Here is a 14,073-nt window from a genome sequence, read left to right on the forward strand (position 1 = left end):
CCTAGATTTGCCAGAGTCATAAGCACATATGATAGGTGCAGAACAGTGTTCCCTTAGTCATTTTGCAAGTAAACATTTAAAGTATTTGGTACCTTCAAATTTTATTTCTTCATTTTTCCCCCCCTATCTTTTCAACTACCCAGTTCTATCTTCCAGGCCTATCACCAAAAGTACACAGAAGAAATAGTAAGGGACACATGTAACAAGAAGAAAAATCATAAGAAGGCACAAGAAGGGTGGCCAAAAATGTAAACTACATGCTAATAGCCCAGAGAACAGTCAAGGCTTGGAAAGTGCTGTTTTAAAAGACAGACAGTATCTACTTATGATGCAAGGTTTCCAAACCATGGTCTTGACTGGAATTTAGCATCGTTAAATACATGGAAAGCATATTACCAAATTTCAGAGGGCTCAAAATAAAAACAGTAGCTAGCGCTTCATATAACAGATCAAAATTTTTGAACTATTGGTAGATTTGTTTTGTTTTGAATATATTTTTTATTGATTTCAGAGAGGAAGGGAGAACGAGAGAGAGAAACATCAATGATGAGAGAGAATCATGGATTTGCTGCCTCCTACCTACACCACTCCTGGGGATCAAGCTCACAACCTGAGCATGTGCCCTGACCGGGAATCTAACCATGACCTCCTGGGCTAGTTTTAGTTCACCAGACTTGTGCAAATTCACTCCTCTTAAGGACCATGGTTCTCAACCTTGACCATACATTGGAGTCACCTGAGGCCCCACTGAAAGAAATTCCGATGCGGTTCTACAGGGAGACAATGGGGCATGAGTATTTTCACAAGCTCTTCAGAAGTTTCCAGTGTGCTGCCAAGGTTGAGAACCATTGGTCTGAGGGCTCACTTTAGGTTGCTATATAAATGACAAATACCAGTCAATTTTAAATTTCTAACAACAAAACATTTTATAGTATGAGTATTTCTGTGCTAAAATTTTATTCAAAAATTCTGTTTGAACTGAGTCTGCTGTGTTATTTGCCAAATTCGTCAGCCCTATCATTTCTGACTTTAATCTATGGCTTCATAGGAAACAGGAGGCTAATTTACATCCCTTAATTAGTAGAAAGCATTAAGACTTATTGTCTTGTCTTCTTTCAGGCCTGGTTGTAATACACCTAATAGCTATAAAAACTCATTTATTAACCATTAGAAGCACTGTAAGTCCAGCCAGTTCTTGACTTTCACAAGCTGCCAGCATTTTTTTTCTCATGTTTTCCATGTTTCTTTCCCTTCAAGCAAAGGAAGATGAAAGCTCTCTTGGACTTTAAATCATTCTGATGTCTTCCACTTCACTTTTCTGACTCCAGCTGGGAAAAAGTATCTGCTTCTAAAGCAGTGGTTCTCAACCTTGGCTGCACATTAGAATCACCTGGGAATCTTTTAAAAATCCTGATTTCTGGGCCTCCTCCTCCGGAAATTCTGTTTCTTTGTTATGGGGTGGGGCCACAACATTAGTAACAAAGAAACAGAATTTCCGGAGGAGGAGGCCCAGAAATCAGGATTTTAAAAAGATTCCCAGGCGATTCTACTGTGCAGCCAAGGTTGAGAACCACTGCTCTAAAGGACTGTGCGATTAGAATCATCCACCTTTACAATCCAGGATACTCTTCCCATTCGGGTCCATAACCAATCGTATCAGCAGAGTCCCCTTCGCCATGAACTGTAACATATTCCCAGGCTCCAGGGAGTGGGGTGTGGACCTTTCGGGGCCCCTCTGCCTACCACAGTGGTCTTGGGTGTCACCTTCCCTGCTGTCAGACCCCTCATCACTCCTGTGTTGCAGTGGAGCACATTCTCCAGTTGTTTTTCTGAGAAAGGATGCATGGAAAGAACATTTAAAACTTAGCATGTCTAAAAATATCTTTCGATCATCTATTTTCATTGCTCTGAGTCCAGAGTTTATTGCCGCTAACGTTTCATCATTTACTTCAAGCGGCCTCCTGGCTCCCTGAATAAGCACTGGGATTGACCTCCCGCCTCCAGCTCTTACTCACTGCCACCTGCCAAGAGTGGAGGCCAGAACACTACAGTGGCTCAACTCGCTGCGCACAGGTGGGCCCTTCGGCTCCAGGAGGTAAGCAACTCAGGGGGTGGTGTCCCAAGAGAAGACTCAGCCCCCGGCATGGAAAGAGCCCTAGGCGGCCTGCAGGTGGGTCTTGGAGGTAGATTGTGGAATAGACCCAGCAGATGGGCTTGGAGCGCGGAACCCCAGGAGGGGCAGGGAGGCCACGGCGACGCCAGGGGCCACTTCTGCCGCCCGAGGCTGGGAAGCCGGGAGCGAACTTTCCCCCGGGCCCGCCCGCCGGGCGCGGCAGCGCTGCTCGCGGGTCTGCGCGGGGTCAGGGCGGCGCCGCCCACGCGGGCTCAGGTCGGAGCGCAGACGCGGGAGAGCCGGCGGCGGCGGCGGGGAGGGACCGGCTCCGACACCAGGCCGCGGGCCCGGCCGCCGGTGCCGCTCGAGCGCGTTGCGCGGGGTTTGGCTCCTGTCGCTTCCCGTCCCGCGGAACCGGCATCGCCGCGGCGGGAGCCCCGCGCTCCTCGCCGGGCCGGGCCGCGGGCGCCGGGCGCGCCGGGAGGGGCGCGGAGCAGCGGCTCGGGCTCGGGACGCAGGTGAGGCCGGCGGCTCCGGGCGCGGCGGGCGGGCGGCTCCCCGCGGGCTCTGGCTCGGCCCGGCCCGGCGGCGCCGCGGCCCCGCGCTGCCCGGGAGGACGCGGAGGGCGAGGCTGGCTGCGCGGCCGCCCCCGCCTCCCGAGCGGCCTCCGGGGAGGGGCGGCGGCCGGGCAACTTGCGCACCTGCGGCTCCGCGGCGGCGGCGGGCGCGCCCCGGGCGAGGGTGGAATTACACGGCGCGGAAACGCGAGCCGGGCGGCGGGCTCGGGGGCGGCGCTGCGGGTCAGAGCTGCCCGCGTCCCGTGCCGCCTCCGGGGAGCCGGGCAGGTGGGCTCCGCAGACCCCCTTCCTTTTGTCTGGTCCGGGTCGGCGCGGGCGCCGCGGCTGCGAGGGCGGCCGCCCCGGGTCCGGGAGTGCAGACCCGACGCCGCGGTCCTGGGCGCCGAGATGCGGCGGGCGCAGGTGGGGAGAGGGCCCGGGCGGGGCGGGGTGGGGTGGGGGCTGCTGTGCCTTAATCAGCCCTGGCGGCTTACATCGCCGTCTCCTTTTAGAGACCTTACTCCATGGTTTTGTAGCATCTGATCGTTTTAAGTGCACCCGGAGAGCATTCATTAGTTACCTTCAAAGGAGCGCTGTGCAGGTAGGTGACTATTAAGTTGTCCCATTTTATAGACGGGACCGCGGAGGCACCAGGAGGAAAGGTGATTATAACCCACCTGAGCGCGGGACTGGTGAGAACTCGTCTGACTGACAGCGGTCCTCAGCCCAGTCATCAACCTCCAACCGGAGGTCGCGCTCAGCGTGTCTGTCCCACGTTTCTTTACCCCGTAATTTCTAAAAACCTCGCTTAAAACATGGAGCTGAGTCCTTCCAGACCCCTGACTTAGTACCCCGAAAGGTGATACTTAAAAGGACAGAATCATTTCAGTTGTTGACTAGGGTCGGGTCGCAGTAGGGACTAAATTTATTATGTCTTTTTATAAATACGTTTTCCACTGAGACCCAAAGATAGCGGATCATCAGAGCAGAGACCCTAAATGTTTGTTTAATAAGTAAGTAGAATGGAGGAGGCGAGTTCCTAGGCATCCCTAACTATTGAGCAGGTAGTTTTCTAAGTTTAGGAGAATAGTCACTTTCGTACTTTTAATGAAAGTTACCTTGTAATCGTGCATATTTTAAGTGGAATACAGTAAGTAGATCACCTGTAATACTGAGACAGTACTGAGTTGGGGTGTATTTAATATAAAAGTTTGAACTTCCTGTAAATGTGAGTGTAAAGCTTTATAATAATTTAGAACCGTAAAATTTGCCTCCACTGTATATATGTTTTGCCTGCAATACAGCGGGGTCAAAATGGCCTCATCAAAATACAGAATTGCTATTTTCAAAAAAGATGTTATCAAGTTGTGTGTGCAACAGATTTCCCTGATGACACCAATTACCGGATGCATTCATCTTTTTCATTTCTGGGTTGTTTGGAAATGTTATAACTGTATTACATGTGTATTGTATGTCATATATTGTGTGAGTCTGTTATAACAAGCAGTTAAGAAGATATTGACCTGGTCCCCTGAAATCAGCAAGGAGGTTTATGATAAACATGAAATCCTTTTCTGAGGGAGCAGTTAGAAGTAGGTAATTTTCTGTGCAGTCTGTAGCTTGAGAACAGGGGTACTACTGTGGCTACAAATATTCTACATTCCACTGCATAATTAATGCATAATCAGGAGCATATAAAGAGAGGGGGTACTCGCCTTTTGATATTTAAATGTTAAAAAGTTCCGCCATTTAGCAGCCAGATCCCTTTTACGAATGGTAACTTTGAGAAAAATCAGATTTTGAGATACAGACTTTTGAAGTGAAGTAAATTGTCAGTTGACAAATAGAAGTTTCCCCTAGAATAGACCTTTCTAAGATGAGAAAGTAAAAATTTTTCTCCTCTTTATGCACTTAGTTTGTGTCCAGATAATGGTCCATGCCCATCTCATCCCATCCATGAATTAATTGTACCTTGCCTCTGACCCTCACTCTAGTCCCTGATCTTCCTGCATCTTTGATTGCTGTCTTTGGGCAGAAGAAAGTTCGCTCAAGAAGGAAGGAAGGCTCAGGGAAGCTATGAGGATATCTGTTTCATATATAACATAAATTTTCCCACTCAATTTGGAAATGTACTAGTTTATATTTAAGGTCTAGTCAGAATGTCCCTTTATCAAAGCCCCAATAATGCCCACATTAAAATATCTTTATTTGGCTTTGTATACAATAAAGTGTAGAAAAAAAGAATCATATTGATGAAAACTGAATATACTTGGTTAACAAGGTGTTTTGTTGCTGTCTTAGATTTTAGGGAATATTTGGGAACTGACATGAGTGGTAAGTCTCTTACAAAGCTAGCTGAGAATATTGGCGTGGTTACAATTTTTTTATCTTGCTACTTTTCTCTGTAGCCAAGAGAAATATAGGAGATTATTCTAATAATAGAAGTGTCCTCAAGTTCTGTAATTTCTTTACCTTATTAGTTCACTGATGGTTTAGTAGCCTGAAAACCTTAGAAGCAACTTCAAAAAAATTTTTTTTAGGAATAAAACACTTTTAATGTATTTGTCATTAAATACAATTTTGAAAGTGACAATTTAAAGAGCGATTGAGAAGAGTCCCACATCCATCATGGGCTCGTGGTTCTAATATCAGAAACAGATCAGAAAAAGCACTGAGAATACGGAAAACAAGTGTGTGTGTAGATGGCTGTGTTTTACACTACTGCACCTGCTTCGAATCCACAGCTTGAATAGCACCTTGACCAGGTGAGGCCCTGCCAGGTGCACCCCCTCCCCCCACCCCCTCTCGGACTCCCAGCTTGCTCACTGCTGCCCAGGGCCTCCCAGGAACGGTCAGAGGTGCCTTTGAAGGCTCCTTCCCACAGTCCTGGTGAAAGTGGCCTTTGGGGAGTGGATGGGGGTGGGGTGGGGGTACACCTACTGGAGGTGGTTACAAAGCTGTTTTAGTTTGTAATTGACAAACTAAAACAGTAATGGGCCAGAGGTCACAAACACCCCTGTCCACCTCCACTAAGGGTCCAGCTTCACCTGACTTATCCTCAACCCGGACACCACCCAGGCCCTGTCCTCATAGAGGCGAGGGAGCGGGGCCCAGCCCCGGCTCCTTCCTCAAACCGGGTGTCTTGGAACTCTTCCAGCTGAGTGCCAGCCCAGCTTGCACCTGCACCCCAGGAGGCTCCCTTGGTTTCTTCCTGTTTTGGGGCTGTTTTGGTCCAGGTGGCCGCCGGGGAGAAGTCCTCTGCAGGCCCAGCCAGCGCTGGAGAACAGCAGTCGGGCAGTTGTCTGGGGACTCACCCCTCCCCTGGAGGTGCATGCCTCGGTCTGGGCGTGTCTGCTGTGATAGGCCTCCAATGGGGTCTCCAGCCCCCTGCTCCCCAGTCAGGAGGCCATCAGGAGGGCAGAGCCCCTGCCTGGTCCCAGGGGGCAGCTGCGCAGGATTTGCTGAGCTCCTCTGGGCGCAGAGCAGCGTCCATGCCTGTGAGGCCTCCAGACAGATGTGGGCGAGGCCAGCTGCCTCCCTGCCACCATGTGGTCAGACTTCCTTGGTCAAAACATTCTTTTAAAATTGCTGAGATAAGCATGATTCTTATTGTGAATGAGAATTGCCAGGCCTGTTTAAAAACTTGTTGAAAAAATTTATCCAGGGAGCCAGAATTGAATTATGGACACCAATTTATTCAGCATGCAGTGAGTAGTAGAAACTTGTGGGCCAATGATATAAGTCAATCGGGGACTGTCTACTTAAATTTTATTTCATAGGCAAAGAAATTAAAACTAAGGTAATTCTTTTGCCATATTCAGGTTAGATTTTTGGTTTTAAGGTATAGCCTATTCTTTTCCAGGCCATTTGTCTTCTGGAAAAGAAGACAACTACATACACTAATAAGTTGTATAATAAATATTAATATAGCTATACCTATTTGACTTAGAACTAGCTAAGGCTGTAGAGTCCTAAATAAAGTTTTCCCTGCTTTCGTCAGACATTACACATTTTGCTCACCAAACACCATTCCCTTTCCCAACTTGCTGTGTAGCTTCTGTTATTTTCCTTGTTCAAGATGCCCATTGCTCTCCACTTGCGATGCTAAATCCTCTCTGTCCTTTAAAACCCAGATGGAACGGAGGTTACCGCTATCTAAACTTGGTATCTCTAATTTCCATTCATGTTTTTATATTTTGGCTATATATGCAATCATAGTAAACAAAATATAACATTATTGCACATACTTTAAAAATTTTTTGTAACTTAACTATGCTGTATTATTCGCTATTGTGTATATTTCTGCAGCCTTTTCCTTAACATACTTTGAAATTTTTAAATATATATATATATATATATATATATATATATTAGCTTTAGTTATATTGCCGCATAGTATTACATTGTCAGTGAACAAAAAAGTATTTGTCAGATCTCCTATTGATGAACACTTGGGTTGTTTCCAATTTTTCCCTACTACCATAAAAGGTTGCTAAAATGAACATTTCTATGTGATATAACATAGGGCACATGCAAACCTAAAAGTAGGACTGCAAATCAATAGATTCATGTTTCATGTTTACCAAATCTTGCCCAATGGCTTTCCACTTTCGATGTTATCTAAATCTTCTCTATCCTTTAAGACCCAGATGGACTGTCGTTTTCCCACCTGGTATTGTTAGACTTCTACATTTTCCCCAGTGTGATTAGTGTGGAATACTTCTTTTCATTTTAATTTTCCTGATTTCTGGTGAAGTTGAACACGTTTCTTATGATTGTTGGCCATTTTGGTTACCTCTTTTGGGAATTGTGCTTTCAAAGTCTTTGTTGGATATTTGTCTTACTAAAATTTTTTGTTGTAGAATTAATTGTAGATATTAACCATTTGCTTATAATATTTGTTGATCTCTTCTTTCTGTCTCTGAGTTGTCTCTTAATTTTGCTTGTATTTTCTTATACTGAAATTTAAAAAAAAAATCAGTATTTTAAATTTATTAGTATAATTGTTTTTTGGAACAGTTTTATGACTCAACATGTAGTTACAACCTTGGTGAGGTTTGCAGCTTTCTACCTTCCATAAATTCTTTCTCAGGTAGGTGATAAATAAATGACATATGCCATACAATTTATCACTGAAATACTATACATACAAATATTCATCTTTAACAAATTATGTAAAAGTTCCCTAGTTCAAAATGGCATCTAAATAGGAGACTCCAGGGTAGCCTTTTTCTCATTTTTCATTAGTGTACTATGAAGATGTAAAATAAAATGAAAACTCACCACAAAACCAAAAAGCAAAAAACTCCTACGAACCAGGAGAAAGTGACGTTAATTAAGAACTAGATTGTCCTCTCTTGAGAGGAATTTCTCTACTTCAGCACCTGCGTATCCCTGCTCCACCCTCTTGATACAGATTGTCTGATACGGGCCAAAAGGCTTCTTTCTGCCTAATACAGCCAATTCCCTATACTTAGGTCCTCTATGAACTAGCAAACCGGGAAGACATCCCTCTCTGCCTCTATCACTGCTCCGTGAGGCAGGAACTGCTGTATTTAAATTTTCACTTTCTGTTCCCAGCAAATTCCAGGAAGCCACAAGGCAGAATGTAGGCAGTTTGTGGTGGGCATTTAGAGAAGAGAGACACAGAACCCTGGTGATAATAAATAGCAGCATTGTGGTTACAGTTGTTCTCGTGGGTCATGGCATTTCTTCCAGGGAAACAGATGGGCAGTAAACGGTGGTGCAGGATGCCCCCTCTGGAGAACAGGGTGCAGAACCGAGAACCAGGCTGTGAAGGCTGCTAGAGACAGAAAACTGGAGTGAGTGCTTTGTGTATCAGCAAACTAGTTTTTTGTATAATTTTCCCCAATTGTCTCAAAAATATATATTTTTGTATCTATTTGTTTGACTCGAGATACAAATAAGGTCTACACATTGATATCTTAAATCTCTCATGTTTCTCCTCCCTCTTTTAAAAGCTTATTTTTGTTGACAAAAAGTCATTTGTCATGTAAAATTCCCCACATTCTGTGTTTAGCTAGTTGTATCCTCACAGTACCATTTGACACGTTTCTCTAGTCTTCATAAAGTGGTTCTTGGATTTAATGCTTGATTCAGTTTGGTAAATTTTCTTAAGGATATATGGTGCTGAGTACTTCCAATTGCTTTAAATCAGGAGGCACATGATGTTTGGTGGTTGTTGTGGGCTAATTGTATCCTCCCAAATTTATTTGTTGAAGAGTTAATTCCCACTTCTTCCGAATGTGACTGTATTTGGAGATAGGTCTTTTAAAGAGCTGATTAAGTTAGAATGAGGCTGTTTGGGTGGGCCCTAATCCAATCAGATTGCTATCCTTATAAGTAGAGGAAATTTGGACTTGGTTGGAGTATTATCCCATACACCAAAAGGTTTTGGGTTTGAGTCCAAGTCAGGGCACATACCTAGGTTGTGGGTTCAGCCCCAGGTCAGACACATATGGAAGGCAGCCAATCAATGTTTCTCTCTCACATGACATTTTTTTTCTCTCTCTACTTCCTTCCCTCCCTCTCCTTTCCCGCCTTCCCTCTCTGTCCTCCTCCTCTCTCTAAAATCAATAAGCATATCCTCAGGTGAGGTTTTTAAAAATAGAGAAAGACATCAGGATGCATGCCAAGAGAGGAAAGATCATGTGAGGACCCATGAGAAGGCAGCCATCTAAAACCTCAGAAGAAATCAACCCAGAAGGCCCCTTGATCTCAGCTTTTTAGCCTTCAGAACTGTGAGAAAATTAATTTCTGTTGTTAAAGCCACCCAGTCTGTGGTACTTTATTATTGTAACCCTATTTAGCAAACTAATACAGTTGTCCTATTTTCAATTATGATTATTTAGTTATGACATTAAGATTGATCTTTGAATGCAGGTGGTAGCCGCTTTATATCTCTCTATATAAATGCAAATAGACCAAATGGCAGAACAACCGAACAACTGGTCGCTATGACATGTGCGGACCACCAGGGGACGTGCATGGGAACATGGTGGGCATTGGAAGCAGGCGGCAGAGTGCAGAACATGGTGGGTGTAGGCCCCAGTGGGATGGTAGAGCAGGTGAGTGGGGCACCAGACCAAGGCGGGGTGCCAGTTGCTGTCATAGGGGTGAGCCTCTGGTGGTCACTGAGAATATTTTGCTCCCATGTGCCGCGGTCCTGCCCGGCACTCGCACCTGCTGCTGATGCCCGGCACCAGCCCTGATTGCTTGGCACTGTCAGTGGGTGCAAGCAGCGGCTGCCAGCCCTGATCACCCCTGAGGGCTTCTCTACCTCCCCCTGCTCCTGTAGGGTGATTGGGGCAGCAGCTGCCACTTGCTCCCACTGCTGGTGCCGGCCCCAATTGTTCTGCACTGTCAGTGGATGCAAACGGGACCGGCGCCGTCAGCCTGTGGGAGCAGCAGCGGGAATGGGGCTGCTGGCAGAGAGGGGTCCGGGGGCTGCGGCATTAGGGGCCAGGCGGGGGCACAGAGGATGGGCCGAAACCTGCCCCTGTGCCCACCACAGCCTCGTGGCCTACAGTTCCTTTCAAGGTGCATGAATTCGTGCACTGGGCCACTAGTATTCATTACAAAATGCTCCCTTCTTTTATTCTAATGTTTTTAATATCAATGTTTTTCTCCAGAAATTAGGGGTTGAAAATGGTGATTATATTAATCATTCTATTTTATTAGCATGGTGAATCTATACTAAAAAATATTTTCTCACCAACTATTTGGTTACCCTGAAATAGTCTGTATAGCAAAGGTAAAATAGGTGCTCAATTTGATTTTTCCCCCTATTTATCCATTTTCAGATTCTGACATATCCAGATCACCTGAGAATTTTTAACTTGAAACTTTAGGAATTGAATTTATACTACCAGAGTGAGCCAAGGACCCTTAAACTGAGAAACTTACCTGAAAGGTATTCCTGTGCTGGTGATGTCCCTTGAGCACCCGGCAGATACAACATGAAACTGTTCTTCCCCGGAGGGACAGGTCCTCAGACAAGGTCCCATCTTGTCTCAAAGCAAAGATGAGTTCATATTCCAAAATTACAAAACTCAGGGGGAAATGAGTGCGAATTAATAGACATGATTGAGAGGAAATTTAGACCCCCAGAAAATTTATGTGAAACCAGGGGTTAATTTTGGATTCTCTTCTTTATCCATGCTCACAAACAGATTTCTCCATTTTCGTGGCTTTAGAGAACAATCCCACATTTAAATATCTTGTTTCAGCAGTCTTCAGAACTCCAGATTCTTGAATCCAGCTGTGTTAGTTCTACTTGAAAGTTGAACATGCATCTCAAATTTATATCCGAAACTGGAATCCTGATTTGCCCCTCCTATGTCACTTGAATCTTTCCACATATCAGTTGATGGCAACTCCATCCTTACAGTTGCTTATGTCAAAAATTTTAGAGCCATCTTTGATTGTTCTTTATCTTGGATCCCATATTCAATCCATCTGGAAATCCTTCAGTATATGTCCAGAGCTTGACCATTATTTATCACCGCCACTGCCGTCACCTGACCTGAGCCTTATCTTTTAGCTGGATTCCTGCAGCAATATTTTCCCATTAAAATGGAGTTTGTCTGGTAGAAGAGTTAACTGATAGTTTTCATAATCATACTTCTGCTTTATACTCAGAGAATTTTAATTAAAACTAAAGCTACTGAGCTATTGAAAAGGTGCTACCTTTTCTCATTTTTCTTTTCTAACTTTAATTATGAGTAAGTAAAAGTTTACTAGGGAGGGGGAAGAATTTGTGGAAGCACATGGTATACTAGGACAAGCATTTTGATTCACATTTTGCGCTGTGGGTCTTGGCAGTGTTGGCTGCGATTTGGTGGGGTGTGGCTCACGGGGTGGTGACAGGGTCTGTGTTCCACTTGGGGGAAGCCGAGTGTTGGTTTGTCGGCACCAGGTCCGTGGTGCCATTTATTTATTTATTTTTTATTTTTAAAAATATATATTTTATTGATTTTTTGCAGAGAGGAAGGGAGAGGGATAGACAGTTAGAAACATTGATGAGAGGGAAACATCGATTCAGCTGCCTCCAGCACACTCCCTTTTGGGGATGTGCCTGCACCCAAGGTACATGCCCTTGACCAGAATCGAACCTGGGACCCTTTAGTCCGCAGGCCAACGCTCAACTGAGCCAAACTGGTTAGGGCGCCATTTATTTTTAAATAGCCAGTGCACATCATGGCAGTTGTTGTGTTGAGCGTCTGTCCCCTGGTGGTCAGTGTGCATCATAGCTACTGGTTGGATGGACACTTAGCTTTTTATATTTATAGAAATGCAGGGTATTTGGTGTTGTTGTGAAGGATTATATGGACTTGAGACACTGCTAGAGAGAGAGAGAGAGAGAGAGAGAGAGAGAGAGAGAGAGAGAGAGAGAGAAAGACAGCAGGATATGTGCCTGCTAAGGCACATTCTCTGGAGCTTACAATTTAGAGGAAGAAACAGATGTACACATTAGTATAGTACTGTGGTGGCACAGTGACATGAGGACTAAACAGAGGCTTAGGTAACAGATGAACTATCCAAAGGAAAGTTTTTTTTCAGGAAAGAGAGAAAATAATACAAGTACTAGGAGCTTTAAGTCCTTTTTGAGGGGGAGGGTGAACAATGATGGGATAAATAAGTAAAGTAAATAAGCCCAAGTCTCTTAGCTTCCAGATTGGTGCTTGTTCTACGAAGAGATACCTACCTCTTTGTTGTCTCCATTATCTAGCAATCTTTTGCAGTAACCTAGTATAGCTGCCTCTACCCAACAAAAGCCTCTCTGTGTAACTACTCTTTTTCCCAGAAGAAAAAAGGAGTTTGAAGTCAGGCCAGAATGTTTATCTTTGCTGCCACTTTCTCATTGAATCTTTTCTTTATTATTGCTACTTGACCCATCAAAAAGAATATAACTATCCAATAAGATTATGGCAAGTTAGACAACTACTTATTATTAACTTTCAGTTAAGACCACGCTTTATATTATATTAATGTATTCCACATAAAGGAATATATTTTAGCTCTTATATACCCTTCTGAGAAATCAACCTGATAGGCATTTGGGGAAAGAAGGCTCTGTCTGACCTCAGAGTCAATTCTTAGATGTTTCCCTCTGAAAGCCCTGAAATTTTGCCTACTCTCCTACCCACCTCTCTCCCCCTCATATACTTTCATAATACAGGTATTTGTTATTCTTTGTGTTTACTGACAAAATAGTAGGTGCTATTACTAATTACTATTACTAGTAGTAGGTGCAAATACTTACTGAATGAAGAATATCTGTAGCCTCAAAATACAACTTAAAATTGATTTTTTAAAAATCACTTGATTTCATTTTCTTCTTGCTATTGTCTCTTCTTGGTCCAATAAAAATTTATTGGCACTTTTATTTAAAATGTGTTTGTATATATCTTTAGGTTGCTCAAAAATATCCCAGAATGGCTAAATGTATCCTTTGGAGCAAAACTTGTAGAATCATTATATGGTGCTTTCTAAGATTTACATGTAAATACAAATATACACACACCTTTTAGAAAAGTATATTTCATCTTTGCTCACAACTATTCTGTATGAAGTATCTTTTGCTTATATTTTCTCCCTAAGAAAGTAGTATGTGACAAGTAGTATGTAAAATGAATGGGTTCTCACACTATTACTTTTATTTATCTTTAGAACGTATCCCCCCCCCTTTTTTTTTTTACCAAAGAATAGTGGCAATTAAAATGGGCAAACTAAATCAAAATACAGAAGTTACAAAATGCCTGCATTTCTTCAATTATGATTATTTTATTTTACAATTCTTAAAGATATCACTTGGATTGAAAGACTGCAGTGAGCATTCAAGACCATGTGCCTGAAGATTTATGAGAGAGAAAAAAGGGAAAAGGAAAAAAATTTTAAAGAATAAAGAGATAGTATTCAATTGTGTAGATTAAGAAGATGTAGGAGAGGGTAGGAAGTACCTGGCAGCTACAATAGCATCAAATTATATTACCTTTTCTCCTTAAGGTTAAATATGCATGTCTAAGAGGTCAGCAAGCCCAGGGGAGGTAGAAGGAAGGTAGATGAGAGCTGATTAGATGATGATAAGGTAGTTTAAACCATTGAATACTTTCTTACCAACAAAAGTTGGGTGCTTTCCAAGAAAGATGTATCTGGATATGAATACCAAAGGGTACTATGCAAAATCATTTGACAATTAAAAAGCTGTTGAAGTTGACTTCAACATGTTCAAACCCCAAAGTGTGTATTGGCGATTATTGAAGAAGATGGAGGTCTCTCTGTGTAACTCATTAGACAGTTCTAGAGTTAATAAATTGGAGGCCTCAATTGCCATTTTAGTTACTGCAGCTACCAAGTCTAGACTTTACAGAATTGACAGCT

At 43.6% G+C, this 14,073-nt stretch overlaps 1 protein-coding gene across 2 annotated transcripts in view; it reads left to right on the plus strand.

Moving 5' to 3' along the window:
- Positions 1-2,050: 2,050 nt before the first annotated feature.
- The window catches only part of RNF180 (ring finger protein 180), a 92,920-nt gene continuing 80,897 nt past the window's right edge, over positions 2,051-14,073 (plus strand). The window contains exon 1 of one of the 2 annotated variants that reach the window (XM_070412049.1): positions 2,051-2,095. The gene's annotated coding sequence lies outside the window, so the exon portion shown is untranslated. Of the gene's footprint in view, positions 2,096-2,523; positions 2,632-14,073 lie in introns of those variants that run through there. The other variant, XM_070412048.1, reaches the window with a different exon arrangement.

The sequence above is a fragment of the Myotis yumanensis genome, unplaced genomic scaffold (genome assembly GCF_028538775.1).
Source record: "Myotis yumanensis isolate MYYU_CA2020_CCGP unplaced genomic scaffold, mMyoYum1.0.hap1 SCAF_4, whole genome shotgun sequence".
Taxonomy (NCBI): domain Eukaryota; kingdom Metazoa; phylum Chordata; class Mammalia; order Chiroptera; family Vespertilionidae; genus Myotis; species Myotis yumanensis.